Raw genomic sequence first — 6,265 nt, 5'->3', positions numbered from 1 at the left:
AATAATGCTTCACCACCGTTGGCAAAATTGACAGAGAAAGAAACTAATTGTAAGTCACTGTATATGCTGTAGTTCCCCCCACCACTAAAGCATCAACTTTCAAAGCTATACAACAACTTTGCTTGTTCTACTCTCAGTTTAACTATTCTCTGCACAGCAAACTGTCACTTATCAGAGGCAGCCGGGAAACGAATGGAGAGACACAAAGCGACTGTTTTAACTGACTGAGTGAGCCTGAGTTGCTCTGAATCTCCTCCAGCATCACTCACATTCCTCTTGGCCACAGACCCTGAGCTCTGAGGTCTCATGATATTTAGTCAAAGTCTGGCCAGAAAACCTGAACCGCTTCCATGTAAAATTAGTTAGTTAAATTAAAACACTTTGATCCCTTTAGTTTCAATCAGTCATCTACTCAGTGAAACTATTGTTGTAGAAGAGGACTTTGGGGACTTTGGGGCCTGTCCCAATTCCTCCCCCTTACTCCTACACCTAGATATGAAGAGGCCCTTGCTGGGTAGTGTCCCCCTTCAAATGGAGCCACAAGGGAGAGGGCTATAAATCTTCCTCTAGGAATTGGGATCACTCGCTACGTCATCAGCAGCCAACCAACGTTATTACAGTGTCTAACAATATCAACTAACGTTATTATATTAACACCCGTTATCAACCAACATTATAAAAGTGACACATCTGATTACTTTGCATACATACAGGATAGATTGATCTATTGATCAATACCATTAGTCAGCACTTTTACATCTGTATAAATAGTCCTGTTCATAGAAACTTCTACCTTGCAGATAAAACCTGACATGTGTGGAAGAATTTGCAAAATCTGCAACTTGACAATTTTTCAAACTTCATATACGAGAATAAAGAACATTACTCGTTACACTCACTCAGACCACCGACATGCTTTTTAGGCATGAATAAAGATTTTGTGAAAAGCTTGTCACAATTCAATTATAATTTAATTTGCCACTGGATCAAAATAAGAAATTTTCCTCGATTAAAAAAAATGTCATTGTTATTTTGCAAGATTTTCATACTTCGGTTTATGAGCAATTTAACCGCAGCAGTCGCCTGAGTCCTGAGTACATTACGGTTTTTAGGGGTGTTTGAAGGGCTAGATGGCCACTGCCCGTATATCAAATTTAGAAATTGAACACTGCCTCTTCATAGCCATGTGCAAAAATTTTTTTATGTTTCACAAATTTAGTGTTGAGTCAATTCCATCAGCCCCGTTTTTTTTCTTTAAAGTTCAGATTTCCTTGTCACTGGCAAGGTCAGTAAATGTGGTTTGGAGAAACTGACTACTGTTTTATTCATTTCTAGGTGTCATTATAAAACAACACCACTTGCAAACAGTTTGCCAGTGAATACATTTGCCGTACAGCCGGTGGATAGGACACAAATCTAGACCTCACATTATGCTAAGTATGGCAGTAATTACTGAGTTAGCACCTGAGCGAACTGTCACAGGGCCGATCAAATTTCCATCTAGATTACATTGCATCACTGCTCGTCCCATTAACTCTGACAGCACAGCCAGGAGCCCAGTGAGTCACACACCTCAGCAATGGTCTTTTTAATGATGTTGCTGGTTTTCACTGAACTCTATGTCATTTATCGATTTTCCCTGGGATGCATTATGTTTATGTAAAGGGTCTCCCCCCATCTCCCTCAACAGAAACCTTGAATTCTGATGGAAATAAGACCATCTAAAGTCATGGAACACTGAAGACGTTTATGATTATATTGTCTTTGTCTATATTGTCTATATTTCTGTTTGCCTTGATTATGCACTCTGTCGTGTCTGTCGTGTCGGGCCTCTTTCTTTGAAACTCAAGAAAAAACAGGTTTGTTAAACATTTCTCCATCCAAATATTTAAAAGGGGACAACAGCAGGTTAATGTTGTACTGCCAAAATGTTATGGTAAATTAAGGATTAAAACAAGAGTCTGCAGCTTTACTCGTTACACTATGATTGTGTACCAATTTAGGGGTCCTTATTTGTGGGCAGCGTAGACCACGAAGGCCGACCAAAATGAGATGGTCTGGTATATGGAGGATTTCCGTGGTTTAGATCCCCAGCTTTCTGCTTTCACCTAGCAACAGCACTGCATGAGGAGAAAGTTTTAAAGCCCCTTTTTTCCATTTTTCCTTTTAGAATTGTGCTATATAATTTGATGTCTTTGACTTTAGATGCCATTTTTCATTTATCGTCTTGTCTTTGATGTTTTGTATTCTTGTTTTTATTGTACTGACATAGCTGTTTTAAAATGTGCTACAAAAATATGATTATAATTATTATTTTAATTATAACAGTGATAATAATAATTGTTATTATTTTATTTGGACTAAAACTGTGTTATATTGGTAGAATTAGTTAGTTGTAACTATTATGAGTTGTAACACTATCCCAACATACTAATGGAGCTAACAATAACTTGAATTTGAAAAATAATGGAAAAAAGTCTGCGTACATAATTATTTTAAAAGTGAAGTAACTATACAAAGCATTGCAGATGATAATTTTTCAATGGCTTGTTCTTGAATTTACCCTGGTGTAGTCATTTTCACCCTTTGGACTCTTTTCTGTTCTTCATCTCTAAAAAACCCAGCATAGAACACGTTTGATGAAACGCAGTTTATATCCTACAGACTTGTTGCTCGAACAGCATAAAACATTGTTTCACATTATGGTAGCTTGCGATGAGGATGGTTACAATATCATGACTAGAACCTGACTGCTTCCCAAACCCACCAGCAACAGCTGATATTATAAAGCTATTTTCACAGGCAGCTTGGCACTCATAAACATTCTGTGTAATATTGTGAGTGAGCGCCCCTTTAACCCCGCTGTTTTCTGTGAAAGTAAAAGACACTGAGAAGAGTTTTCATTAACTTGTTGAAATGTTGTTTTCTCTTGTGCCATATTCAGTAGACCGCTGGCTGTTAACGGTTTACACCTCACTTGTGTTGGTTCGTCTGGAGAGGAGAAAACATCCCAATCGAAGCAGCCAGACACGATGAGCGCTCGACAGACTCGGCCTCGGTCCAGCTGGACCCCTCGGAGCAGTTCATCTGAGGTAAGACAGCGTCCAGGAGCCAGGCAAACAGCCAGGGAATCATGTTTAATGAAGCCCACTACAAGGGCTCTTTGTCCCAACACCACAGTTGCCTGAAGATATATTGTCATGATGGACTCTCTATTCCTGTTTGGCTGTAAGTAGACCAATTTCTTGGGAATACAAGAACTCTACAACAATGCAAGACACCTTCACTCTTACACCAGACTCCCTGAACACAAGTTGGAGCCCTCACTTAATAACCCAGAGTTCACATTAAGATCACAGATGTCTTGTGTGAAAACATGTATGATGTTACTTACACATGCACTAATTAGTAGCCAACTGACGAGGGCATTGTGAGGCTAAAGTGTATCGGGCTTCAAGCTTGTAATACACCTCAGCCCATATGTTGACGTTTGTGAATTACAATTCTGTTGAAGAGCAAAACAAAAGGGAAACACACCCATAACACAGCTGACAGAAAGACAAAAGCTGCTCATCATGTTAAATTTAGAACGGACCATATTTACTTTATCTGCACAGCTGCTTGTTGTGATTTTTTTTTTCAATTAAAAGCTGAAATCTGCTGCCGCACTGCTTTGTCCTTGAAGTATAGTTTACTTGTCGGTAGGGAAATGAAAATGACACAAAGTTCACTCCCATTGTCCTCCCACACAGATTTTTACTTTTTTATTTGTTTTGCCTGATTACTGTAGACCTCCTCTGACTGTGTGAGGGCTTGATTCACATCTGAAAAACTCTCTTATTGTCTGGAGTTGTCCAGTATTCACTGTGTATATGAAGTCTAATGTTCTCTTTTGCCTGAATGTATGGATAGAAGACTCAAATTAGACTGCTGAAAGTTAAAGCAGTGTTCTATCACTTATCAAAAACTGATCATTGCACTCTCTTGTGTGTAGAAGTACATTTGTAAGTTAAGTCAAAGTATTTTTGCAGAATGGCCTGCATAATGAATGTCGTTTACTTTCAAACCATTTTTTAGGTATTTTCTGTTCCGATTCTTAAGAGTTCTTGTATTTGCTTGAATTTGAATATGTATGAACCACATGCTGAAGGATTTCTAAACAGCCAACACTTCTCCACTGGCCAACTGCAGCCAAATCTGTTCATTCCAATAGCACTGCCCTGTCAGAGGAGGCAAACTTAGTCTGCGCAAAACCCAAGACATCTTGACGAAGCTGGGACATAGAGCTCAAATAGAATAAGTTAAGCTGTTATTAGCTTGTACTTATAATGTACAAATGGTAGAAACACCTCTTTTGGATAAAACATAGTCTCCTGTTAGCATCAGACTGAGAATAAACTTGTTTAAGTAGAAGAGCATGTGATTCTCATCAGTACATTGAGTTTGGGGAGTTGACATGAATCCGAGCATATTATAATTTGAGCTGAGAAATGAAAACCCCTGCATGTGAGTGTGCAGAAACTTTAGAAGGGAGTTTTCTTATAAGCAAACACATTTGAAATCCTTGATCCAAGTTAGCATCCATGTTTACTTGGTTTCACTTTTCTTCTTCGCTGCATTTTCTGATGATTTGAATGGTGTGATACCACTGTGGCTGCATTTACATAAGCACTTGTATCCCAGTATGAGGATTATCCAAGTTTTTATCATATTTGTGATATGTTGTACACATGGAATATTGATACATTGGTTTATCACATCCCTATATACATGATAAATTCCAGCATACACAGACCATCATTCCGAAGCCACAACAAACTTAAATAAGTCAGCATTACAACTCATCTTCCCATGTAGATTACTCAGTATATTTAATTCTTTAAATAAACTCCATCTTCTCGTCACTACAGAAGTGAGATGCTTTCATTGCTGCCCTTGTCTGTGTTTATGACACGTCACTTGGCTGAACATAAACCTGTACAGGTAGTAACCAATAGCCAGCAATCGGGATAAGATGTGTACATGCACCAGTATCCCAGTTACTTACGAAAGGGGTTATCCAGGATACTGAAATCAGGTTATGAAGTTTACACATTTAAACATGAAACAGGATACTTTAAAAACCTGATAATACCTGAAAAATGAGTGCGCATGTAAACACAGTCTGTGTCAAATGCATGCATTTGCATGTACTTGTGCTAGTGAATGAAATAAACAAAGTTACACTTGTGGTGGTCTGAAAGTACTGGACAGAAAAGAAAATGAACTTGAATTGAGCAGAAGGATGCATCAGAGAAGCTACACAGGAAAATGACTATTTAGATGATTTCTCAGTGAGTCACTGTGGTTTAAGAGTGGGCTTTTCATTACCTCATTTGGGACAAGGCTTTAGGAAGACCCATGTGGGACAAGCACTATTCAATGGAAAATAATTATTGTTGGCAGGATTATTAACTAAGGTTTTCCATACATACTATACAGTAAGCATTAACAGTTAAAGCAATTCAAAGAAAAACTCTAAAATGTAAAAAAAAGGGGAAATTTACTTTTCTGACTACAAATTTATTCCCCCGCATCATGAATGCATAGACGCACTTTTCAATGTCAGCACAAAAACACAAATGCACCAAAAATGTTCAGTCCAGCTCTGAAGACATAAGTGTTTTTTTGGCATGCAACACTCAACCAGCCCTTCTGGCTAAAATGCTGGCTGACAGAGAGAGGAGCTGGTGAGCTGGAGGATGGGCTCACATCAGGTATTAAGGAGGCCTGCATATAGTAAGTGATATATTCTGAGACCTAATTAAAGGTAGACTGCACTAAACATTTCAGCCTCATTCAAAGGCAGCAACACCAGATCAAAGGCTTTAGCTAATTAGCACTGACAGCGTTAATATGGCCTGCCTCTCACAGTTTCATTATGAATGTGTCCAAACAGCTTCCTGAATATGAAGCCAACACTGACTGCTCTTCATGCTGTTCAAAGATAGAAAGCATTTTAATCCTTTAAATGATCACGAGTCTGTTCTCCGGTCGGAAATGTTCTAACTCAAACAAGAAAAAAACAGTAGTGTGGAGCCAGTGCAGCAGAAGATAATGAATGTGAATGAATACATTACAAAATCATAACAGCAGCACCTGCCAGCTGCAGATCTAGTCAACTGCAAAACAAAAAAACACATCTGATGTAACAGTGAGCCATAGAGCAGACGGTTTCATCATAAAACTTCCCCCTTGGGCACATTCACAGTAACAGGAACATTTC

Source organism: Paralichthys olivaceus, chromosome 2 (assembly GCF_024713975.1).
Source record: "Paralichthys olivaceus isolate ysfri-2021 chromosome 2, ASM2471397v2, whole genome shotgun sequence".
Classification (NCBI taxonomy): Eukaryota; Metazoa; Chordata; class Actinopteri; order Pleuronectiformes; family Paralichthyidae; genus Paralichthys; species Paralichthys olivaceus.
This window is presented reverse-complemented; position numbering follows the sequence as displayed.